This window comes from Scyliorhinus torazame, chromosome 25, assembly GCF_047496885.1.
Source record: "Scyliorhinus torazame isolate Kashiwa2021f chromosome 25, sScyTor2.1, whole genome shotgun sequence".
NCBI classification, from domain to species: Eukaryota; Metazoa; Chordata; class Chondrichthyes; order Carcharhiniformes; family Scyliorhinidae; genus Scyliorhinus; species Scyliorhinus torazame.
In genome coordinates this window covers 43,584,185-43,611,020 of record NC_092731.1, presented here as the reverse complement: position 1 = coordinate 43,611,020, position 26,836 = coordinate 43,584,185, and the positions used below count along the sequence as shown (strand labels likewise).

General features: G+C 44.9%; 8 non-coding genes across 8 annotated transcripts; all 8 read left to right on the top strand.

The window, feature by feature from the left end:
- Window positions 1-5,559: 5,559 nt before the first annotated feature.
- trnad-guc (transfer RNA aspartic acid (anticodon GUC)) lies at window positions 5,560-5,631 on the top strand. The gene has a single exon. It is a non-coding gene; the product is annotated as a tRNA-Asp (tRNA).
- Window positions 5,632-6,921: 1,290 nt separating this feature from the next.
- Window positions 6,922-6,993, top strand: trnad-guc (transfer RNA aspartic acid (anticodon GUC)). Its single transcript has one exon. It is a non-coding gene; the product is annotated as a tRNA-Asp (tRNA).
- Window positions 6,994-7,966: 973 nt separating this feature from the next.
- On the top strand, window positions 7,967-8,038 carry trnad-guc (transfer RNA aspartic acid (anticodon GUC)). Its single transcript has one exon. It is a non-coding gene; the product is annotated as a tRNA-Asp (tRNA).
- A 5,023-nt stretch (window positions 8,039-13,061) lies between these two features.
- trnad-guc (transfer RNA aspartic acid (anticodon GUC)) lies at window positions 13,062-13,133 on the top strand. Its single transcript has one exon. It is a non-coding gene; the product is annotated as a tRNA-Asp (tRNA).
- A 1,292-nt stretch (window positions 13,134-14,425) lies between these two features.
- Window positions 14,426-14,497, top strand: trnad-guc (transfer RNA aspartic acid (anticodon GUC)). The gene has a single exon. It is a non-coding gene; the product is annotated as a tRNA-Asp (tRNA).
- Window positions 14,498-15,790: 1,293 nt separating this feature from the next.
- Window positions 15,791-15,862, top strand: trnad-guc (transfer RNA aspartic acid (anticodon GUC)). Its single transcript has one exon. It is a non-coding gene; the product is annotated as a tRNA-Asp (tRNA).
- A 645-nt stretch (window positions 15,863-16,507) lies between these two features.
- On the top strand, window positions 16,508-16,579 carry trnad-guc (transfer RNA aspartic acid (anticodon GUC)). Its single transcript has one exon. It is a non-coding gene; the product is annotated as a tRNA-Asp (tRNA).
- A 1,292-nt stretch (window positions 16,580-17,871) lies between these two features.
- On the top strand, window positions 17,872-17,943 carry trnad-guc (transfer RNA aspartic acid (anticodon GUC)). Its single transcript has one exon. It is a non-coding gene; the product is annotated as a tRNA-Asp (tRNA).
- Window positions 17,944-26,836: the final 8,893 nt, after the last annotated feature.

Below are 26,836 nucleotides of genomic sequence, written 5' to 3'. Positions count from 1 at the left end.
GTTTTCTGGGAAAAGCAAAAATACACATCTCCTCATTTGCACAAAAGTCTGATGTATAATGTTGCTTGCTGACTATATAAGTAGTGGCCCTGTTTAGGCAACTGGTTAATTGAAATCGTTTTTACTTTACATGGAGCCAAACATAATTTCCGATCTAATTTTTGTGGAATCTCATGCCACTGGAACTGATCGCGTGAATATTGCTGCCATTAGCCCGCCTGCAGATGTCAGGGTCTGAAGTGAAGAACCGCCTCAATATTTACAGCTCAATACACGTGGAAGTGTTTGGGTGATCCTGCATCCAGTCTTCCAAAATTAACATGGGACGATCTTCCTTTCCACATGGTATTGAGTTGCCGCGATTTTACTGATTTCACAGACAAATCGAGCATCTTCAGTAAATGGAGTGATTTCAGAGGCGCAGAAACCCTCAGTTGGCCAAGCGTGGCTCACCAAATTGAAGTTTCTCGTTAGTATAGTGGTTAGTATCCCCGCCTGTCACGCCAGAGACCGGGGTTCAATTCCCCGACGGGGTGAGTTTGTACCTTAACAGAAAAAAATTGGGGATTATTTTTTAGAATTGGTACATCGGCTGTCAAATCCGCCAAGGCACACCGCCCCAGAGATGCAATCAACAGGGCGGAATTGAGACCGCTCGTCAAAACCGCCCGCACCAATATTTCTGTGCAATGCGTAGGGTCAGCTAAACGGACACATTACCTTCTTCATTTCCCACATTTGCCCCTGTAAAAGAAAAACGCTGCCTTCAACATGCGCCATTTGTCGCACACGATATGCACTCGCATAAACGATACAATTCAAAGAGATTTCTCCAACGGTCAACTCAACCAACTCAGGCAGGATCGGACAGTGACTCGCAGCTCCTGGTTAGGAACAGATTCGCCGATACAGATGACCTGCACGCGGCGATATTAAACAACGGCCTTCGAACCGCGATGAAAATATAAAAACTGAACACAAAATGTATAAATTTGATGAACCGGATCATCTCTCAACACGCATCAGCCTCATTCCAAGAAATGTCTTGTAAAGTGACGCATAGTGGACCCTTCTGAACCGTGGTTCCTGAATTTGTCTTTCATGACTTCTTTGCTTCACTACTCTGTCTATTATTACGAAGTAAAGGGGAACGAAATCTCATTGACAGTGTACTGAATATCATAATCGCCCCACGCAGACCCAGTCCCTCAGACACTGTGCCCTGGGCCGATACACTTCTGACACGAATGTAACCATCGTCGACGTGATTCGTGATTTTGGAACCTGCCGATCCCATCTCTCTTCATACTGTGTCGTGATGGTGAACAAGACAGTTTAATTCAATGTGTTTTCTGGGAAAAGCAAAAATACACATCTCCTGATTTGCACAAAAGTCTGATGTATCATGTTGCTTGCTGACTATATAAGTAGTGGCCCTGTTTAGGCAACTGGTTAATTGAAATCATTTTTACTTTACATGGAGCCAAACATAATTTCCGATATAATTTTTGCGGAATCTCATGCCACTGGAACTGATCGCGTGAATATTGCTGCCATTAGCCCGCCTGCAGATGTCAGGGTCTGAAGTGAAGAACCGCCTCAATATTTACAGCTCAATACACGCGGAAGTGTTTGGGTGATCCTGCATCCAGTCTTCCAAAATTAACATGGGACGATCTTCCTTTCCACATGGTATTGAGTTGCCGCGATTTTACTGATTTCACAGACAAATCGAGCATCTTCAGTAAATGGAGTGATTTCAGATGCGCAGAAACCCTCAGTTGGCCAAGCGTGGCTCGCCAAATCGAAGTTCCTCGTTAGTATCGTGGTTAGTATCCCTGCCTGTCCCGCGGGAGACCGGGGTTCAATTCCCTGACGGGGAGAGTGTGTACCTTACCAGAAAAAAATGTGGAATGATTTCTTAGAATTGGTACATCGGCTGTCGAATCCGCCAAGGCACACCGCCCCAGAGATGCAATCAACAGTGCGGAATTGAGACCGCTCATCAAAACCGCCCGCACCAATATTTCTGTGCAATGCGTGGGTCAGCGAAACGGACACATTACCTTCTTCATTTCCCACACTTGCCCCGTAAAAGAAAAACGCTGCCTTCAACGTGCGCCATTTGTCGCACACGATATGCACTCGCAAAAACGATACAATACAAAGAGATTTCTCCAACGGTCAACTCAACCAACTCAGGCAGGATCCGACAGTGATTCGCAGCTACTGGTTAGGAACAGATTCGCCGATACAGATGACCTGCACCCCGCGATATTAAACAACGGCCTTCGAACCGCGATGAAAATGCAAAAACTGGACACAAAATGTATAAATTTGATGAACCGGATCATCTCTCAACACGCATCAGCCTCATTCCAAGAAATGTCTTGTAAAGTGACGCATAGTGGACCCTTCTGAACCGTGGTTCCTGAATTTGTCTTTCATGTCTTCTTTGCTTCACGACTCTGTCTATTGTTACGAAGTAAAGGGGAACGAAATCTCATTGACAGTGTACTGAATATCATAATTGCCCCACGCAGACCCAGTCCCTCAGACACTGTGCGCTGGGCCGACACACTTCTGACACGAATGTAACCAGCGTCGACGTGATTCGTGATTTTGGAACCTGCCGATCCCATCTCTCTTCATACTGTGTCGTGATGGTGAACAAGACAGTTTAATTCAATGTGTTTTCTGGGAAAAGCAAAAATACACATCTCCTGATTTGCACAAAAGTCTGATGTATAATGTTGCTTGTTGACTATATAAGTAGTGGCCCTGTTTCGGCAACTGGTTAATTGAAATCGTTTTTACTTTATATGGAGCCAAACATAATTTCCGATATAATTTTTGCGGAATCTCGTGCCACTGGAACTGATCGCGTGAATATTGCTGCCATTAGCCCGCCTCCAGATGTCAGGGTCTGAAGTGAACAACCGCCTCAATATTTACAGCTCAATACACGTGGAAGTGTTTGGGTGATCCTGCATCCAGTCTTCCAAAATTAACATGGGACGATCTTCCTTTCCACATGGTATTGAGTTGCCGTGATTTTACTGATTTCACAGACAAATCGAGCATCTTCAGTAAATGGAGTGATATCAGAGGCACAGAAACCCTCAGTTGGTCAAGCGTGTCGCACTAAACCGAAGTTCCTTGTTCGTACAGTGGTTAGTATTCCTGTCACGCAGGAGACTGGGGTTCAATTCCCCGACGGGGAGAGTTTGTACCTTACCAGAAAAAATTTAGGAATGATTTTTTAGAATTGGTACATCGGCTGTCGAATCCGCCAAGGCAAACCGCTCCAGAGATGCAATCAACAGGGCGGAATTGAGACCGCTCATCAAAACCGCCCGCACCAATATTTCTGTGCAATGCGTGGGTCAGCGAAACGGACACATTACCTTCTTCATTTCCCACATTTGCCCCTGTAAAAGAAAAACGCTGCCTTCAACATGCGCCATTTGTCGCACACGATATGCACTCGCAAAAATGATACAATTCAAAGAGATTTCTCCACCGGTAAAGGGGAACGAAATCTCATTGACAGTGTACTGAATATCATAATTGCCCCACGCAGACCCAGTCCCACAGACACTGTGCCCTGGGCCGACACACTTCTGACACGAATGTAACCGGCGTCGACGTGATTCGTGATTTTGGAACCTGCCGATCCCATCTCTCTTCATACTGTGTCGTGATGGTGAACAAGACAGTTTAATTCAATGTGTTTTCTGGGAAAAGCAAAAATACACATCTCCTCATTTGCACAAAAGTCTGATGTATAATGTTGCTTGCTGACTATATAAGTAGTGGCCCTGTTTAGGCAACAGGTTAATTGAAATCGTTTTTACTTTACATGGAGCCAAACATAATTTCCGATCTAATTTTTGCGGAATCTCGTGCCACTGCAACTGATCGCATGAATATTGCTGCCATTAGCCCACCTGCAGATGTCAGGGTCTGAAGTGAACAACAGCCTCAATATTTACAGCTCAATACACGTGGAAGTGTTTGGGTGATCCTGCATCCAGCCTTCCAAAATTAACATGGGACGATCTTCCTTTCCACATGGTATTGAGTTGCCGCGATTTTACTGATTTCACAGACAAATCGTGCATCTTCAGTAAATGGAGTGATTTCAGAGGCGCAGGAACCCTCAGTTGGCCAAGCGTGGCTCACCAAATAGGAGTTCCTCGTTAGTATAGTGGTTAGTATCCCCGCCTGTCACGTGGGAGACCGGGGTTCAATTCCCCGCCGGGGAGAGTTTGTACCTTACCAGAACAAAATTGGGAATGGTTTTTTAGAATTGGTACATCGGCTGTCGAATCCGCCAAGGCACACCGCCCCAGAGATGCAATCAAAAGTGCGGAATTGAGACCGCTCATCAAAACCGCCCGCATCAATATTTCTGTGCAATGCGTGGGTCAGCGAAACGTACACATTACCTTCTTCATTTCCCATATTTGCCCCTGTAAAAGAAAAACGCTGCCTTCAACATGCGCCGTTTGTCGCACACGATATGCACTCGCAAAAACGATACAATTCAAAGAGATTTCTCCAACGGTCAACTCAACCAACTCGTGAATAATAAGACAATCAAGCAGGATCGGACAGTGACTCGCAGCTACTGGTTAGGAACAGATTCGCCGATACAGATGACCTGCACCCCGCGATATTAAACAACGACCTTCGAATCGCGATGAAAATGCAAAAACTGGACACAAAATGTATAAATTTGATGAACCGGATCATCTCCCAACACGCATCAGCCTCATTCCAAGAAATGTCTTGTAAAGTGACGCATAGTGGACCCTTCTGAACCGTGGTTCCTGAATTTGTCTTTCATGTCTTCTTTGCTTCACTACTCTGTCTATTATTACGAAGTAAAGGGGACGAAATCTCATTGACAGTGTACTGAATATCATAATTGCCCCACGCAGACCCAATCCCTCAGAAACTGTGCGCTGGGCCGACACACTTCTGACACGAATGTAACCATCGTCAACGTGATTCGTGATTTTGGAACCTGCCGATCCCATCTCTCTTCATACTGTGTCGTGATGGTGAACAAGACAGTTTAATTCAATGTATTTTCTGGGAAAAGCAAAAATACACATCTCCTGATTTGCACAAAAGTCTGATGTATAATGTTGCTTGCTGACTATATAAGTAGTGGCCCTGTTTAGGCAACTGGTTAATTGAAATCGTTTTTACTTTACATGGAGCCAAACATAATTTCCGATATAATTTTTGCGGAATCTCGTGCCACTGCAACTGATCGCATGAATATTGCTGCCATTAGCCCACCTGCAGATGTCAGGGTCTGAAGTGAACAACAGCCTCAATATTTACAGCTCAATACACGTGGAAGTGTTTGGGTGATCCTGCATCCTGTCTTCCAAAATTAACATGGGACGATCTGCCTTTCCACATGGTATTGAGTTGCCGCGATTTTACTGATTTCACAGACAAATCGAGCATCTTCAGTAAATGGAGTGATTTCAGACGCGCAGAAACCCTCAGTTGGCCAAGCGTGGCTCCCCAAATTGAAGTTTCTCGTTAGTATAGTGGTTAGTATCCCCGCCTGTCACGCGGGAGACCAGGGTTCAATTCCCTGACGGGGAGAGTTTGTACCTTACCAGAAAAAAATTGGGAATTATTTTTTAGAATTGGTACATCGGCTGTCGAATCAGCCAAGGCACTCCGCCCCAGAGATGCAATCAACAGGGCGGAATTGAGACCGCTCATCAAAACCGCCCGCACCAATATTTCTGTGCAATGCGTGGGTCAGCGAACCGGACACATACCTTCTTCATTTCCCACATTTGCCCCTTAAATGAAAAACGCTGCGTTCAACATGCGCCATTTGTCGCACACGATATGCACTCGCAAAAACGATACAATTCAAAGAGATTTCTCCAACGGTCAACTCAACCAGCTCGTGAATAATAAGACAATCAAGCAGGATCGGACAGTGACTCGCAGCTACTGGTTAGGAACAGATTCGCCGATACAGATGACCTGCACCCCGCGATATTAAACAACGACCTTCGAACCGCGATGAAAATGCAAAAACTGGACACAAAATGTATAAATTTGATGAACCGGATCATCTCCCAACTCGCATCAGCCTCATTCCAAGAAATGTCTTGTAAAGTGACGCATAGTGGACCCTTCTGAACCGTGGTTCCTGAATTTGTCTTTCATGTCTTCTTTGCTTCACTACTCTGTCTATTATTACGAAGTAAAGGGGAACGAAATCTCATTGACAGTGTACTGAATATCATAATTGCCCCACGCAGACCCAGTCCCTCAGACACTGTGCCCTGGGCCGACACACTTCTGACACGAATGTAACCACCGTCGACGTGATTCGGGATTTTGGAACCTGCCGATCCCATCGCTCTTCATGCTGTGTCGTGATGGTGAACAAGACAGTTTAATTCAATGTGTTTTCTGGGAAAAGCAAAAATACACATCTCCTGATTTGCACAAAAGTCTGATGTATAATGTTGCTTGCTGACTATATAAGTAGTGGCCCTGTTTAGGCAACTGGTTAATTGAAATCGTTTTTACTTTACATGGAGCCAAACATAATTTCCGATATAATTTTTGAGGAATCTCATGCCACTGGAACTGATCGCGTGAATATTGCTGCCATTAGCCCGCCTGCAGATGTCAGGGTCTGAAGTGAAGAACCGCCTCAATATTTACAGCTCAATACACGCGGAAGTGTTTGGGCGATCCTGCATCCAGCCTTCCAAAATTAACATGGGACGATCTTCCTTTCCACATGGTATTGAGTTGCCGCGATTTTACTGATTTCACAGACAAATCGAGCATCTTCAGTAAATGGAGTGATTTCAGAGGCGCAGAAACCCTCAGTTGGCCAAGCGTGTCTTGTCAAACCTAAGTTCCTCGTTAGTATAGTGGTTAGTATCTCCGCCTGTCATGCGGGAGACCGGGGTTCAATTCCCCGACGGGGAGAGTTTGTACCTTACCAGAAAAAAATTGGGAATGTTTTTTTAGAATTGGTACATCGGCTGTCGAATCCGCCAAGGCACACCGCCCCAGAGATGCAATCAAAAGTGCGGAATTGAGACCGCTTATCAAAACCGCCCACACCAATATTTCTGTGCAATGCGTAGGGTCAGCGAAACGGACACATTACCTTCTTCATTTCCCACATTTGCCCCTGTAAAAGAAAAACGCTGCCTTCAACATGCGCCATTTGTCGCACACGATATGCACTCGCAAAAACGATACAATTCAAAGAGATTTCTCCAACGGTAAAGGGGAACGTAATCTCATTGACAGTGTACTGAATATCATAATTGCCCCACGCAGACCCAGTCCCACAGACACTGTGCCCTGGGCCGACACACTTCTGACACGAATGTAACCGGCGTCGACGTGATTCGTGATTTTGGAGCCTGCCGATCCCATCTCTCTTCATACTGTGTCGTGATCGTGAACAAGACAGTTTAATTCAATGTATTTTCTGGGAAAAGCAAAAATACACATCTCCTGATTTGCACAAAAGTCTGATGTATAATGTTGCTTGCTGACTATATAAGTAGTGGCCCTCTTTAGGCAACTGGTTAATTGAAATCGTTTTTACTTTACATGGAGCCAAACATAATTTCCGATATAATTTTTACGGAATCTCATGCCACTGGAACTGATCGCGTGAATATTGCTGCCATTAGCCCACCTGCAGATGTCAGGGTCTGAAGTGAACAACCGCCTCAATATTTACAGCTCAATACACGCGGAAGTGTTTGGGTGATCCTGCACCCAGTCTTCCAAAATTAACATGGGACGATCTTCCTTTCCACATGGTATTGAGTTGCCGCGATTTTACTGATTTCACAGACAAATCGAGCATCTTCAGTAAATGGAGTGATTTCAGAAGCGCAGAAACCCTCAGTTGGCCAAGCGTGTCTCACTAAACCGAAGTTCCTCGTTAGTATAGTGGTTAGTATCCCCGCCTGTCACGCGAGAGACCGGGGTTCAATTCCCCGACGGGGAGAGTTTGTACCTTAACAGAAAAAAATTGGGTATGATTTTTTAGATTTGGAACATCGGCTGTCGAATCCGCCAAGACACACCGCCCCAGAGATGCAATCAACAGTGCGGAATTGAGACCGCTCATCAAAACCGCCCGCATCAATATTTCTGTGCAATGCGTGGGTCAGCGAAACGTACACATTACCTTCTTCATTTCCCATATTTGCCCCTGTAAAAGAAAAACGCTGCCTTCAACATGCGCCGTTTGTCGCACACGATATTCACTCGCAAAAACGATACAATTCAAAGAGATTTCTCCAACGGTCAACTCAACCAACTCGTGAATAATAAGACAATCAAGCAGGATCGGACAGTGACTCGCAGCTACTGGTTAGGAACAGATTCGCCGATACAGATGACCTGCACCCCGCGATAGAACATAGAACATAGAACAATACAGCGCAGTACAGGCCCTTCGGCCCACGATGTTGCACCGAAACAAAAGCCATCCAACCTACACTATGCCATTATCATCCATATGTTTATCCAATAAACTTTTAAATTCCCTCAATGTTGACGAGTTCACCACTGTAGCAGGTAGGGCATTCCACAGCCTCACTACTCTTTGCGTAAAGAACCTACCTCTGACCTCTGTCCTATATCTATTACCCCTCAGTTTAAAGTTATGTCCCCTCGTGCCAGCCATATCCATCCGCGGGAGAAGGCTCTCACTGTCCACCCTATCCAACCCCCTGATCATTTTGTATGCCTCTATTAAGTCTCCTCTTAACCTTCTTCTCTCCAACGAAAACAACCTCAAGTCCATCAGCCTTTCCTCATAAGATTTTCCCTCCATACCAGGCAACATCCTGGTAAATCTCCTCTGCACCCGCTCCAAAGCCTCCACGTCCTTCCTATAATGCGGTGACCAGAACTGTACGCAATACTCCAAATGCGGCCGTACCAGAGTTCTGTACAGCTGCAACATGACCTCCCGACTCCGGAACTCAATCCCTCTACCAATAAAGGCCAACACTCCATAGGCCTTCTGCACAACCCTATCAACCTGGGTGGCAACTTTCAGGGATCTATGTACAGGGACACCTAGATCCCTCTGCTCAGCCACACTTTCAAGAACTTTACCATTAGCCAAATATTCCGCATTCCTGTTATTCCTTCCAAAGTGAATCACCTCACACTTCTCTCCATTAAACTCCATTTGCCACCTCTCGGCCCAGCTCTGCAGCTTATCTATATCCCTCTGTAATCTGCTACATCCTTCCACACTATCGACAACACCACCGACTTTAGTATCGTCTGCAAATTTACTCACCCACCCTTCTGCGCCTTCCTCTAGGTCATTGATAAAAATGACAAACAGCAACGGCCCCAGAACAGATCCTTGTGGTACTCCACTTGTGACTGTACTCCATTCTGAACATTTCCCATCAACCACCACCCTCTGTCTTCTTTCAGCTAGCCAATTTCTGATCCACATCTCTAAATCACCCTCAATCCCCAGCCTCCGTATTTTTTGCAATAGCCTACCGTGGGGAACCTTATCAAACACTTTGCTGAAATCCATATACACCACATCAACTGCTCTACCCTCATCTACCTGTTCAGTCACCTTCTCAAAGAACTCAATAAGGTTTGTGAGGCATGACCTACCCTTCACAAAGCCATACTGACTATCCCTGATCATATTATTCCTATCTAGATGATTATAAATCTTGTCTCTTATAATCCCCTCCAAGACTTTACCCACTACAGACGTGAGGCTCACCGGCCTATAGTTGCCGGGGTTGTCTCTGCTCCCCTTTTTGAACAAAGGGACTACATTTGCTGTCCTCCAGTCCTCTGGCACTATTCCTGTAGACAATGATGACATAAAAATCAAAGCCAAAGGTCCAGCAATCTCTTCCCTGGCCTCCGATAGAATCCTAGGATAAATCCCATCAGGTCCCGGGGACTTATCTATTTTCAGCCTGTCCAGAATTGCCAACACCTCTTCCCTACGTACCTCAATGCCATCTATTCTATTAGCCTGTGGCTCAGCATTCTCCTCCACAACATTATCTTTTTCCTGAGTGAATACTGACGAAAAATATTCATTTAGTATCTCGCCTATCTCTTCAGACTCCACACACAATTTCCCATCCCTGTCCTTGACTGGTCCTACTCTTTCCCTAGTCATTCGCTTATTCCTGACATACCTATAGAAAGCTTTTGGGTTTTCCTTGATCCTTCCTGCCAAATACTTCTCATGTTCCCTCCTTGCTCGTCTTAGCTCTCTCTTTAGATCCTTCCTCGCTACCTTGTAACTATCCATCGCCCCAACCGAAACTTCACACTTCATCTTCACATAGGCCTCCTTCTTCCTCTTAACAAGAGATTCCACTTCCTTGGTAAACCACGGTTCCCTCGCTCGACGCCTTCCTCCCTGTCTGACCGGTACATACTTATCAAGAACACGCAGTAGCTGTTCCTTGAACAAGCCCCACTTATCCAGTGTGCCCAACACTTGCAGCCTACTTCTCCACCTTATCCCCCCAAGTCACGTCTAATGGCATCATAATTGCCCTTCCCCCAGCTATAACTCTTGCCCTGCGGTGTATACTTATCCCTTTCCATCATTAACGTAAACGTCACCGAATTGTGGTCACTGTCCCCAAAGTGCTCTCCTACCTCCAAATCCAACACCTGGCCTGGTTCATTACCCAAAACCAAATCCAACGTGGCCTCGCCTCTTGTTGGCCTGTCAACATATTGTTTCAGGAAACCCTCCTGCACACACTGTACAAAAAACGACCCATCTATTGTACTCGAACTATATCTTTTCCAGTCAATATTTGGAAAGTTAAAATTTCCCATAATAACTACCCTGTTACTTTCGCTCATATCCAGAATCATCTTCGCCATCCTTTCCTCTACATCACTAGAACTATTAGGAGGCCTATAAAAAACTCCCAACAGGGTGACCTCTCCTTTCCTGTTTCTAACTTCAGCCCATACTACCTCGGCAGAAGAGTCCCCATCTAGCATCCTCTCCGCCACCGTAATACTGCTCTTGACTAGCAGCGCCACATTATTATTAAACAACGACCTTCGAACCGCGATGAAAATGCAAAAACTGGACACAAAATGTATAAATTTGATGAACCGGATCATCTCTCAACACGCATCAGCCTCATTCCAAGAAATGTCTTGTAAAGTGACGCATAGTGGACCCTTCTGAACCGTGGTTCCTGAATTTGTCTTTCATGTCTTCTTTGCTTCACTACTCTGTCTATTATTACGAAGTAAAGGGGAACAAAATCTCATTGACAGTGTACTGAATATCATAATTGCCCCACGCAGACCCAGTCCCTCAGACACTGTGCGCTGGGCCGACACACTTCTGACACGAATGTAACCATCGTCGACGTGATTCGTGATTTTGGAACCTGCCGATCCCATCTCTCTTCATACTGTGTCGTGATGGTGAACAAGACAGTTTAATTCAATGTGTTTGGGTGATCCTGCATCCAGTCTTCCAAAATTAACATGGGACGATCTTCCTTTCCACATGGTATTGAGTTGCCGTTATTTTACTGATTTCACAGACAAATAGAGCATCTTCAGTCAATGGAGTGATTTCAGAGGTGCAGAAACCCTCAGTTGGCCAAGCGTGGCTCATCAAACCTAATTTCCTCGTTAGTATAGTGGTTCGTATCCCCGCCTGTCACGCGCGAAACCGGGGTTCAATTCCCCGACGGGGAGAGTTTGTACCTTCCCAGAAAAAAATTGGAAATGATTTTTTAGAATTGGTACATTGGCTGTCGAATCCGCCAAGAAACACCGCCCCAGAGATGCAATCAACAGTGCGGAATTGAGACCGCTCATCAAAACCGCTCGCACCAATATTTCTGTGCAATGCGTGGGTCAGCGAAGCGGACACATTACCTTCTTCATTTCCCATATTTGCCCCTGTAAAAGAAAAACGCTGCCTTCAACATGCGCCATTTGTCGCACACGATATGCACTCGCAAAAATGATACAATTCAAAGAGATTTCTCCAACGGTCAACTCAACCAACTCGTGAATAATAAGACAATCAAGCAGGATCGGACAGTGACTCTCAGCTACTGGTTAGGAACAGATTCGCCGATACAGATGACCTGCACCCCGCGATATTAAACAACGGCCTTCGAACCGCGATGAAAATGCAAAAACTGGACACAAAATGTATAAATTTGATGACCCGGATCATCTCTCAACACGCATCAGCCTCATTCCAAGAAATGTCTTGTAAAGTGACGAATAGTGGACCCTTCTGAACCGTGGTTCCTGAATTTGTCTTTCATGTCTTCTTTGCTTCACTACTCTGTCTATTGTTACGAAGTAAAGGGGAACAAAATCTCATTGACAGTGTACTGAATATCATAATTGCCCCAGGCAGACCCAGTCCCTCAGACACTGTGCCCTTGGCCGACACACTTCTGTAACCAGCGTCGACGTGATTCGTGATTTTGGAACCTGCCGATCCCATCTCTCTTCATAGTGTGTCGTGATCGTGAACAAGACAGTTTAATTCAATGTGTTTTCTGGGAAAAGCAAAAATACACATCTCCTCATTTGCACAAAAGTCTGATGTATAATGTTGCTTGCTGACTATATAAGTAGTGGCCCTGTTTAGGCAACAGGTTAATTGAAATCGTTTTTACTTTACATGGAGCCAAACATAATTTCCGATCTAATTTTTGCCAAATTTCATGCCACTGGAACTGCTCGTGTGAATATTGCTGCCATTGGCCCACCTGCAGATGTCAGGGTCTGAAGTGAACAACAGCCTCAATATTTACAGCTCAATAAGCGTGGAAGTGTTTGGGTGATCCTGCATCCAGTCTTCCAAAATTAACATGGGACGATCTTCCTTTCCACATGGTATTGAGTTGCCGCGATTTTACTGATTTCACAGACAAATCGTGCATCTTCAGTAAATGGAGTGATTTCAGAGGCGCAGAAACCCTCAGTTGGCCAAGCGTGGCTCACCAAATCGGAGTTCCTCGTTAGTATAGTGGTTAGTATCCCCGCCTGTCACGTGGGAGACCGGGGTTCAATTCCCCGACGGGGAGAGTTTGTACCTTACCAGAACAAAATTGGGAATGGTTTTTTAGAATTGGTACTTCGGCTGTCGAATCCGCCAAGGCACACCGCCCCAGAGATGCAATCAAAAGTGCGGTATTGAGACCGCTCATCAAAACCGCCCGCATCAATATTTCTGTGCAATGCATGGGTCAGCGAAGCGGACACATTACCTTCTTCATTTCCCATATTTGCCCCTGTAAAAGAAAAACGCTGCCTTCAACATGCGCCATTTGTCGCACACGATATGCACTCGCAAAAATGATACAATTCAAAGAGATTTCTCCAACGGTCAACTCAACCAACTCATGAATAATAAGACAATCAAGCAGGATCGGACAGTGACTCTCAGCTACTGGTTAGGAACAGATTCGCCGATACAGATGACCTGCACCCCGCGATATTAAACAACGGCCTTCGAACCGCGATGAAAATGCAAAAACTGGACACAAAATGTATAAATTTGATGAACCGGATCATCTCCCAACTCGCATCAGCCTCATTCCAAGAAATGACTTGTAAAGTGACGCATAGTGGACCCTTCTGAACCGTGGTTCCTGAATTTGTCTTTCATGTCTTCTTTGCTTCACTACTCTGTCTATTATTACGAAGTAAAGGGAAACAAAATCTCATTGACAGTGGACTGAATATCATAATTGCCCCACGCAGACCCAGTCCCTCAGACACTGTGCGCTGGGCCGACACACTTCTGACACGAATGTAACCATCGTCGACGTGATTCGTGATTTTGGAACCTGCCGATCCCATCTCTCTTCATACTGTGTCGTGATGGTGAACAAGACAGTTTAATTCAATGTGTTTTCTGGGAAAAGCAAAAATACGCATCTCCTGATTTGCACAAAAGTCTGATGTATAATGTTGCTTGCTGACTATATAATAAGTGGCCCTGTTTAGGCAACAGGTTAATTGAAATCGTTTTTACTCTATATGGAGCCAAACATAATTTCCGATCTAATTTTTGCCAAATTTCATGCCACTGGAACTGATCGCGTGAATATTGCTGCCATTAGCCCGCCTGCAGATGTCAGGGTCTGAAGTGAACAACCGCCTCAATATTTACAGCTCAATACACGCGGAAGTGTTTGGGTGATCCTGCATCCAGTCTTCCAAAATTAACATGGGACGATCTTCCTTTCCACATGGTATTGAGTTGCCGCGATTTTACTGATTTCACAGACAAATCGAGCATCTTCAGTAAATGGAGTGATTTCAGAAGCGCAGAAACCCTCAGTTGGCCAAGCGTATCGTGCCAAACCGAAGTTCCTCGTTAGGATAGTGGTTAGTATCCCCGCCTGTCACGCGGGAGACCGGGGTTCAATTCCCCGACGGGGAGAGTTTGTACCTTACCAGAAAAGAATTGGGAATGATTTTTTAGAATTGGTACATCGGCTGTCGAATCCGCCAAGACACATCGCCCCAGAGATGCAATCAACAGTGCGGAATTGAGACCGCTCATCAAAACCGCCTGCACCAATATTTCTGTGCAATGCATGGGTCAGCGAAGCGGACACATTGCCTTCTTCATTTCCCATATTTGCCCCTGTAAAAGAAAAACGCTGTCTTCAACATGCGCCATTTGTCGCACACGATATGCACTCGCAAAAATGATACAATTCAAAGAGATTTCTCCAACGGTCAACTCAACCAACTCGTGAATAATAAGACAATCAAGCAGGATCGGACAGTGACTCTCAGCTACTGGTTAGGAACACATTCGCCGATACAGATGACCTGCACCCCGCGATATTAAACAACGGCCTTCGAACCGCGATGAAAATGCAAAAACTGTACGCAAAATGTATAAATTTGATGAACCGGATCATCTCCCAACACGCATCAGCCTCATTCCAAGAAATGTCTTGTAAAGTGACGCATAGTGGACCCTTCTGAACCGTGGTTCCTGAATTTGTCTTTCATGTCTTCTTTGCTTCACTACTCTATCTATTATTACGAAGTAAAGGGGAACGAAATCTCATTGACAGTGGACTGAATATCATAATTGCCCCACGCAGACCCAGTCCCTCAGACACTGTGCGCTGGGCCGACACACTTCTGACACGAATATAACCATCGTCGACGTGATTCGTGATTTTGGAACCTGCCGATCCCATCTCTCTTCATACTGTGTCGTGATGGTGAACAAGACAGTTTAATTCAATGTGTTTTCTGGGAAAAGCAAAAATACACATCTCCTGATTTGCACAAAAGTCTGATGTATAATGTTGCTTGCTGACTATATAAGTAGTGGCCCTGTTTAGGCAACTGGTAAATTGAAATCGTTTTTACTTTACATGGAGCCAAACATAATTTCCGATATAATTTTTGCGGAATCTCATGCCACTGGAACTGATCGCGTGAATATTGCTGCCATTAGCCCGCCTGCAGATGTCAGGGTCTGAAGTGAACAACCGCCTCAATATTTACAGCTCAATACACGCGGAAGTGTTTGGGTGATCCTGCATCCAGTCTTCCAAAATTTATAATGGGACGATCTTCCTTTCCACATGGTATTGAGTTGCCGCGATTTTACTGATTTCACAGACAAATCGAGCATCTTCAGTAAATGGAGTGTTTTCAGAAGCGCAGAAACCCTCAGTTGGCCAAGCATATCGTGCCAAACCGAAGTTCCTCGTTAGTATAGTGGTTAGTATCCCCGCCTGTCACGCGGGAGACCGGGGTTCAATTCCCCGACGGGGAGAGTTTGTACCTTACCAGAAAAAAATTGGGAATGATTTTTTAGAATTGGTACATCGGCTGTCGAATCCGCCAAGACACATCGCCCCAGAGATGCAATCAACAGTGCGGAATTGAGACCGCTCATCAAAACCGCCTGCACCAATATTTCTGTGCAATGCATGGGTCAGCGAAGCGGACACATTACCTTCTTCATTTCCCATATTTGCCCCTGTAAAAGAAAAACGCTGCCTTCAACATGCGCCATTTGTCGCACACGATATGCACTCGCAAAAATGATACAATTCAAAGAGATTTCTCCACCGGTCAACTCAACCAACTCATGAATAATAAGTTGCACCGAAACAAACGCCATCTCATGCCACTGGAACTGATCGCGTGAATATTGCTGCCATTAGCCCGCCTGCAGATGTCAGGGTCTGAAGTGAACAACCGCCTCAATATTTACAGCTCAATACACGCGGAAGTGTTTGGGTGATCCTGCATCCAGTCTTCCAAAATTAACATGGGACGATCTTCCTTTCCACATGGTATTGAGTTGCCGCGATTTTACTGATTTCACAGACAAATCGAGCATCTTCAGTAAATGGAGTGATTTCAGAAGCGCAGAAACCCTCAGTTGGCCAAGCGTATCGTGCCAAACCGAAGTTCCTCGTTAGTATAGTGGTTAGTATCCCCGCCTGTCACGCGGGAGACCGGGGTTCAATTCCCCGACGGGGAGAGTTTGTACCTTACCAGAAAAAAATTGGGAATGATTTTTTAGAATTGGTACATCGGCTGTCGAATCCGCCAAGACACATCGCCCCAGAGATGCAATCAACAGTGCGGAATTGAGACCGCTCATCAAAACCGCCTGCACCAATATTTCTGTGCAATGCATGGGTCAGCGAAGCGGACACATTACCTTCTTCATTTCCCATATTTGCCCCTGTAAAAGAAAAACGCTGCCTTCAACATGCGCCATTTGTCGCACACGATATGCACTCGCAAAAATGATACAATTCAAAGAGATTTCTCCACCGGTCAACTCAACCAACTCATGAATAATAAGACAATCAAGCAGGATCGGACAGTGACTCGCAGCTCCTGGTTAGGAACACATTCGCCGATACAGATGACCTGCACCCCGCGATATTAAACAACGGCCTTCGAACCGCGATGAAAATGCAAAAACTGGACACAAAATGTATAAATTTGATGAACCGGATCATCTCCCAACACGCATCAGCCTCATTCCAAGAAATGTCTTGTAAAGTGACGCATAGTGGGCCCTTCTGAACCGTGGTTCCTGAATTTGTCTTTCATGTCTTCTTTGCTTCACTACTCTGTCTATTATTACGAAGTAAAGGGGAACGAAATCTCATTGACAGTGTACTGAATATCATAATTGCCCCACGCAGACCCAGTCCCGCGGACACTGTGCGCTGGGCCGACACACTTCTGACACGAATGTAACCATCGTCGACGTGATTCGTGATTTTGGAACCTGCCGATCCCATCTCTCTTCATACTGTGTCGTGATGGTGAACAAGACAGTTTAATTCAATGTGTTTTCTGGGAAAAGCAAAAATACACATCTCCTGATTTGCACAAAAGTCTGATGTATAATGTTGCTTGCTGACTATATAAGTAGTGGCCCTGTTTAGGCAACTGGTTAATTGAAATCGTTTTTACTTTACATGGAGCCAAACATAATTTCCGATATAATTTTTGCGGAATCTCATGCCACTGGAACTGATCGCGTGAATATTGCTGCCATTTGCCCGCCTGCAGATGTCAGGGTCTGAAGTGAACAACCGCCTCAATATTTACAGCTCAATACACGCGGAAGTGTTTGGGTGATCCTGCATCCAGTCTTCCAAAATTAACATGGGACGATCTTCCTTTCCACATGGTATTGAGTTGCCGCGATTTTACTGATTTCACAGACAAATCGAGCATCTTCAGTAAATGGAGTGATTTCAGAAGCGCAGAAACCCTCAGTTGGCCAAGCGTATCGCGCCAAACCGAAGTTCCTCGTTAGTATAGTGGTTAGTATCCCCGCCTGTCACGCGGGAGACCGGGGTTCAATTCCCCGACGGGGAGAGTTTGTACCTTACCAGAAAAAAATTGGGAATGATTTTTTAGAATTGGTACATCGGCTGTCGAATCCGCCAAGGCACACCGCCCCAAAGATGCAATCAACAGGGCGGAATTGAGACCGCTCATCAAAACCGCCCGCACCAATATTTCTGTGCAATGCGTGGGTCAGCGAAACGGACACATTACCTTCTTCATTTCCCATATTTGCCCCTGTAAAAGAAAAACGCTGCCTTCAACATGCGCCATTTGTCGCACACGATATGCACTCGCAAAAACGATACAATTCAAAGAGATTTCTCCAACGGTCAACTCAACCAACTCGTGAATAATAAGACAATCAAGCAGGATCGGACAGTGACTCGCAGCTACTGGTTAGGAACAGATTCCCCGATACAGATGACCTGCACCCCGCGATATTAAACAACGGCCTTCGAACCGCGATGAAAATGCAAAAACGGGACACAAAATGTATAAATTTGATGAACCGGATCATCTCTCAACACGCATCAGCCTCATTCCAAGAAATGTCTTGTAAAGTGACGCATAGTGGACCCTTCTGAACCGTGGTTCCTGAATTTGTCTTTCATGTCTTCTTTTCTTCACTACTCTGTCTATTATTACGAAGTAAAGGGGAACAAAATCTCATTGGCAGTGTACTGAATATCATAATTGCCCCACGAAGACCCAGTCCCTCAGACACTGTGCCCTGGGCCGACACACTTCTGACACGAATGTAACCAGCGTCGACGTGATTCGTGATTTTGGAATCTGCCGATCCCATCTCTCTTCATACTGTGTCGTGATGGTGAACAAGACAGTTTAATTCAATGTGTTTTCTGGGAAAAGCAAAAATACGCATCTCCTGATTTGCACAAAAGTCTGATGTATAATGTTGCTTGCTGACTATATAAGTAGTGGCCCTGTTTAGGCAACTGGTTAATTGAAATCGTTTTTACTTTACATGGAGCCAAACATAATTTTCGATATAATTTTTACGGAATCTCATGCCACTGGAACTGATCGCGTGAATATTGCTGCCATTAGCCCGCCTGCAGATGTCAGGGTCTGAAGTGAAGAACCGCCTCAATATGTACAGCTCAATACACGCGGAAGAGTTTGGGTGATCCTGCAACCAGTCTTCCAAAATTAACATGGGACGATCTTCCTTTCCACATGGTATTGAGCTGACGCGATTTTACTGATTTCACAGACAAATCGAGCATCTTCAGTCAATGGAGTGATTTCAGAGGCGCAGAAACCCTCAGTTGGCCAAGCGGGGCTCACAAACTCAAAGTTCCTCGTTAGTATAGTGGTTAGTATCCCCACCTGTCACGCGGGAGACCGGGGTTCAATTCCCCGAGGAGGAGAGCTTGTTCTTTGCCAGAAATAAAGTGGTCATTTTTTTTTAGAATTGGTACATCAGCTGTCGAATCCGCCAAGGCATACCGCCCCAGAGATGCAATCAACAGTGCGGAATTGAGACCGCTAATCAAAACCGCCCGCACCAATATTTCTGTGCAATGCGTGGGTCAGCGAAACGGACACATTACCTTCTTCATTTCCCTCATTTGCCCCAGTAAAAGAAAAACGCTGCCTTCAACATGCGCCATTTGTCGCACACGATATGCACTCGCAAAAACGATACAATTCAAAGAGATTTCTCCAACGCTCAACTCAACCAAGTCAGGCAGGATCGGACAGTGACTCGCAGCTACTGGTTAGGAACAGATTCGCCGATACAGATGACCTGCACCCCGCGATATTAAACAACGGCCTTCGAACCGCGATGAAAATGCAAAAACTGTACGCAAAATGTATAAATTTGATGAACCGGATCATCTCTCAACACGCATCAGCCTCATTCCAAGAAATGTCTTGTAAAGTGACGCATAGTGGACCCTTCTGAACCGTGGTTCCTGAATTTGTCTTTCATGTCTTCTTTGCTTCACTACTCTGTCTATTATTACGAAGTAAAGGGAGGCGAAATCTCATTGACAGTGTACTGAATATCATAATTGCCCCACGCAGACCCAGTCCCGCAGACACTGTGCCCTGGGCCGACACACTTCTGACACGAATGTAACCACCGTCGACGTGATTCGTGATTTTGGAACCTGCCGATCCCATCTCTCTTCATACTGTGTCGTGATGGTGAACAAGACAGTTGAATTCAATGTGTTTTCTGGGAAAAGCAAAAATACACATCTCCTGATTTGCACAAAAGTCTGATGTATAATGTTGCTTGCAGACTATATAAGTTGTGGCCCTCTTTAGGCAACTGGTTAATTGAAATAGTTTTTAATTTACATGGAGCCAAATATAATTTCCGATCAAATTTCTGCGGAATCTCATGCCACTGGAACTGATCGCGTGGATATTGCTGCCATTAGCCCGCCTGCAGATGTCAGGGTCTGAAGTGAACACCCGCCTCAATATTTACAGCTCAATACACGCGGAAGAGTTTGGGTGATCCTGCATCCAGTCTTCCAAAATTAACATGGGACGATCTTCCTTTCCACATGGTATTGAGTTGCCGTTATTTTACTGATTTCACAGACAAATAGAGCATCTTCAGTAAATGGAGTGATTTCAGAGGTGCAGAAACCCTCAGTTGGCCAATCGTGGCTCATCAAACCTAATTTCCTCGTTAGTATAGTGGTTCGTATCCCCGCCTGTCACGCGGGAGACCGGGGAGAGTTTGTAGCTTACCAGAAAAAAATTGGAAATCCTTTTTTACAATTGGTACATCGCCTGTCGAAACCGCCAAGGCACAGCGCCCCAGAGATGCAATCAACAGGGCGGAATTGAGACCGCTCATCAAAACCGCCCACGCCAATATTTTTGTGCAACGCGTGGGTCAGCGAACCGGACACATACCTTCTTCATTTCCCACATTTGCCCCTGTAAAAGAAATACGCTGCCTTCAACGTGCGCCATTTGTCGCACACGATATGCACTCGCAAAAACGATACAATTCAAAGAGATTTCTCCAACGGTCAACTCAACCAACTCGTGAATAATAAGACAATCAAGCAGGATCGGACAGTGACTCGCAGCTATTGGTTAGGAACAGATTCGCCGATACAGATGACCTGCACCCCGCGATATTAAACAACGGCCTTCGAACCGCGATGAAAATGCAGAAACTGTACACAAAATGTATAAATTTGATGAACCGGATCATCTCTCAACACGCATCAGCCTCATTCCAAGAAATGTCTTGTAAAGTGACGCATAGTGGACCCTTCTGAACCGTGGTTCCTGAATTTGTCTTTCATGTCTTCTTCAAGGCACTCTATCATTAACTGAGTAGATCCCGCCCCGATTCGATCAACCAAAATGCATCACTTCACATATTTCTAAATTAAACTCCATCTGCCATTCATTGGCCCACTGGCCCATTGGTCTATACCACGTTACAATACTAGATAACCTTCTTCACTCTCCACTATGTCACCAATATTAATGTCATCTGAAAACCTACGAACCATGCGTCCTAAATCCTCATCCAAATACTTAATAAAACAAACAAATAACAGTAGACCCAGCACTGATCCAAATACTTAATAAAAGAAGCAAATAACAGCAGGCCCAGCACTGATGCATGAGGCACACCGCTGGTTACAGACATCCAGTTTGAAAAACAACCCTCTACAACCACCCTTTGTCTTCTATCGTCAAGCCAAGCGTTTCACCCTATTGGCTACCCCACACTGGATACCGTGCGATTTAAACTTTTGCAACAACCTACCATACAGTATCTTGTTAAAGGCCTTGCTAAAATCCATACAGATAACGTCGAATGCACTGCCCTCATCTACCTTCTTGGTTACCCCTTCAAAATACTGAATCAAATTCGTGACACATGATTTTCCAATCACAAAGCTACTATGACTGGGAGAGAGAGAGAGAGAGAGAGAAATAGATGATAGATAGGTAGATAGACAGACAGACAGACAGACAGATAGATAGATAGGTGGACAGATAGATAGATAGATAAATAGATGATAGATAAATGGATAGGGTAGATAGATAGGTACAGAAAGAGAGAGAGAGAAAAAATGAAACTCCTTCTGTCGTTTTACTCTTTATTTCTCCATCCTCTTTCTCCCCCACCCTCTTTGTCTCTCACTCACTTTCTCTCACGCTCTTACTCTCTCATTCTCTTTCGCGCTCATCCCCTTTCGGTCTCAGCCTCATTCTCTCTCAATTTCTCTATCTCTCGCCCTATTTCTTTACCACCCCTTTACGCCCTTACCCTCATTCTCTCTTGTCCTCTTCCTCTCACACTCTCTCTTTACCTCGTTATTGCTCTCTCATCATCTTTCTCCTCACACTCTTTCTCTCTCACCATCTTTTCTCTCATGCTCTGTTACTCCACCCACTTTCTCTTTCGCCCTCTTCATATTCTACTCTCTCTTTCTCTAATGACATTTATCTGAAATGAAAAATAATGAAAATCGCTTATTGTCACAAGTAGGCTTCAAATGAAGTTACTGTGAAAAGCCCCTAGTCGCCACATTCCGGCGCCTGTTCGGGGAGGTTGGTACGCCCTTTCTTGTGCCAGCACATCATAGTTTTAGTGTGTTGTCAGCTGGAGGGGCAGCATCCGTTCGAGGCGCTGTATTAGTTTTCATCGCTTGATTTGCTTTTGCTGCTCGACAACGTGTTGTTTTTTGCATCAGCTGCAGGCTCTCACTCTTCTGATGTGTTCCAATGTTGCAATTCATTGTCTCGGTTTGAGGAGCTGCATTAAATTTACTGTTGCAATAATTTTCTTTGGCGTTTAAACAGTTTGGATATTTAATTCACTGGAATGCGCACTTTATGAACACACTATAATCAAATAAAGGAATTGTTCGAAGTTAGAGAGGCTGCTGCAGCCCACAGTGCAGTAGACCTACCCAGATAAACAAATTAACAATTGGAATTGAATCACTGAATGGTTGCAGTTAAAGAGGCAGCAAGACCTCAGTTTGCAGTGGAACAACGTTGGAAACACACTAACAATTGGAACAGAACCGTCACAGTTAAAGTGCACCTACACCAAGAGTGCAGTCGAAACCCATCCGGAGAAACAAAATAACAATTGAAACTGAATCACTGGGTGGTCACAGTTAAAGGTGCAGCTAACCCCAGAGTGTAATGGAACCACCCAGAAAAACACACTGAGTATTGGGACTGATTCACTGAATGGTCACAGTTAGTGATGATATGGAGATGCCGCCGGAGGAAGGAGCAGTGCTCAGAAAGCTAGTGATTCGAAACAAACCTGTTGGACTTTAACCTCAGTAAGAAGTCTTACAACCCCAGGTTAAAGTCAAACAGGTTTGTTTCGAATCACTAGCTTTCGGAGCACTGCTCCTTCCTCAGGTGCTCCGAAAGCTAGTGATTCAAAACAAACCTATTGGGCATTAACCTGGTGTTGTAAGACTTCTTACTGTTCTCACCCCAGTCCAAAGCCGGCATCTCCACATCAGGACTTTACCCTGGTGTTTTAAGACTTCTTACATCTCGCGGCATTCCTGAGTGCACTAGAACCACTCAGAGAAGCACGCTGGAAATTGCAGCTGAATCATTGAATGGTCATGGTAGCACAATGGCTAGCACATTTGCGTCACAGCTCCAGGGTCCGAGGTACAATTCCCGACTTGGCTCATTGCCTTTGCGCAGTCTACCCGTTCTCCCAGTGTCTGTGTGGGTTTCCTCTGGGTGCTCCGGTTTCCTCCCACAGTCCAAACATGTGTAGGTTAGGTAGATTGGCCATGGTAAATTGCCCTTACGTTTGGTGGGGTTACTGGGGACAGGGTGAGGGTGTGGGCTTAGTTAGGATGCTCATTCCAAGGGCCAGTGCAGATTCGATGGGTCCAATGGCCACCCTCTGCACTGTAAGTTCTATGTTTATGTCACAGTTAAAGAAGGAGCTACACCCCAGAGTGCAGTGGGACCACCCAGAGAAACACACTGACAATTGGAACTGAAGCACCCAGTGGTCACAGTCGAGTGACGAATATCACTGAAACAATCTGAGATCTGGAGAGGGGACTGTTGGTGTATGAGTGGACTCCCTCCTTTCTGTTATTATTTGTTGATCAATGTGATCAACATAGTCCAGTGTTTGGAAAGAGGTCATTCACTCCAAAAGTAATATTTCCTTTCACTGAACTCAATGTCGTAATCTGTTTGCTCCTCTATATTAATTCAATAAGTTAAACGATGTTGCAACCTCAATATCCCTGAGGTAGTCCCTCATGGTATAAATTAAAGGCTTTGGAAATATATGACTTCAGAGTTTAAGACAGAGAGACTGTCAACAGCACGAAGGAGCAGGTGACTTCACATTGAATATGGTTCTTCCAATTGATACATCTGAGAAAATATTCTACCCAATTCTAACAATTGTTGGCGTTAACGGTAAGTTATGATCTCCATTGTTGTCCTAATTTGTGTGTGAGTGGCTCTGTGATATTAAACAGATTGAAAAAGTGTAATGCTGATCTCGTGCTCACTATTCTACAGTCAACTGATGAAGGATAAGGCAAATGTCTATGGTTTCCAACTCATTATTCATCTAACACTAAACCTCTGTTTGTAACTCCGATCAATACAGTTATTACATGCAGTGGAATCTTGTATAATGTTGGATTGGATCTCAGTGAATACAATCTCTCTGAAGGAGGATTTAATGGGAGTCAGAAAGAAATCACACTGAATGAGGGTCTCTAACCGCAGTGGAATATGAGAGAGTGAACAAGGATTGTTGGAAGTATCTGTCAGTGTAGAATTGTACTGAATGTGGGTCTCTCACCAGAGTGTGATATTTGATCCAATTATCCATCTATTACTAGGACTACCTATACGAGTCGCATTGTATTGGGACAGGTACTTGACTGAAATAAGGTGATTCTATTTTGAAATAATGTATTGTGGTGTTGAGTACTCGCTTCATTCTATGGAACTCTCTCTCTCTCTCACGATTATATCGTTGGAATAGATTAAAGGCAGGAATAGTTTAGCTGTGCGTTGAAAATGTTTGATATCTATTGTGTGAAGTGAAATATCTCGATATCTCTGTTTTCCATTGAACTGTTCCAACAGAAACAGATATCACCCAACGTCTGACATTTCTTTAAACCCAGAACAGTACAGTATTCTAATAGGTAGAAACAGAGAAATTTACAGTGCAGAAGGAGGCCATTTGGCCCATCAAGTCTGCACCAACCCCTGGAAAGACCATCCCACTTAAGCACCCTTTCCCCGTAACACAGTAACCCCTCCTAAACCTTTTGGTCACTAAGGGTAAATGTAACATGGCCAATCCACCTAACCTGCACATCTTTGGACTGTGGGAGGAAACTGGTGAACCCGGATGAAACTCACGCAGACACGGGGAGGACGTGCAGACTACGCACAGACAGTGACCCAAGCCGGGAAGCGAACCTGGAACCCTGGAGCTGTGATGGCACAGTGCTAACTATTGTGCCATCGTGTGACATTTCTCGCATTTGTATTAATCCTGATATGAAATCCAATGTTTGTTCAATTTTTCTGGCTGTTTTTAAAGTGTTCCTGTTACAAACAATTGTGAACATGTTAACTGAACACAGACACCCCACCAGTTGTTTTAAACACTTGTTTTCCAAGAATGTCTGTTGAAATTCCAGCAACGGACAGTGAGCTTGAATTCCAAAGATGTGCAGGGTAGGTGGATTGGCCATGATAAATTGCCCTTAGTGTCCAAAATTGCCCTTGGTGTTGGGTGGAGGTGTTGAGTTTGGGTAGGGTGCTCTTTCCAAGAGCCGGTGCAGACTCAAAGGGCCGAATGGCCTCCTTCTGCACCGTAAATTCAATGATAATCTATGATTAATCTAGGACAACGGTTCGGCACAACATTGTGGGCCGAAGGGCCTGTTCTGTGCTGTATTTTCTATGTTCTATGTTCTATGAGCTGTAGGGAAATTAAATTCACATAAAAATACCCACTTTGCAAGGTTGTATTCTTTCTCTGTCTTCACTGTCACTCCAATTTGTTTTAGTCTGCAAACTGTGCAATTATAATTCGACTTTCCTTCCAATTTGCAACCCTCTTTCACCTTTACAGGGTCCATTTCCGACAATTCCCAAGCCTTTCTTCACCTGACTATTTCTTATGACGCAATTAGGGTGGGCGGTGGAGGAGCGGTATTGTCATGAGAATAGCAATCCAGTGACCCAGAGTAATGATAGTGTCCTGGGTTCGAATCTCCCCATGGCAGATGGTGACAATTGAAATCAAAAGTAAAAGCCGGTCTGGATCACCCATCAAGCAATGGCCTGCATGACTGCAGAAACATACCGCGAAGAATGTAACTCGTAACTGCTCCCCCACCCCCCTCGGAAACGATCTGAGGAACCACTAAGATCAAGGGCAATTAGGGATGAGTAACAAATGCTGACTCATGCAGCAGCAGACACATTTCAAGAACAAATAAGGAAAGCCCACCGAATCCGAAGTTACCTTGTAGCCTCCTCTGATACGGAATCCCATTCCCGCAGTCTCTCCATCGTTCTCACGATGCCATGTTTGAAAGTAACCCTTCCGGCATGTCTTCCTTTTCCAATACCAGGACTCTCAACCGTATTCACTTCATTTCTGGCACCTATGCCCCCTCACACATTCCCTTCTCTCCCGGAAATATAACTGGATTCCCCTATCCTCACCTTCCACACCATCGGCCTCCGCATTCAAAGGACCAAACTCCACCGGTTGTGCAACCTCCAGCATGATGCTGCCACAAAACACATGTTTACCCCAGGTGAGATCCCAGATGACTGTAGAATAACTAATGCGGTACCCTGTTTTAGAAGGGAAGCAGGGATAATCCTGGAAAATATAGGCCGGTGAGCCTCACGTCGG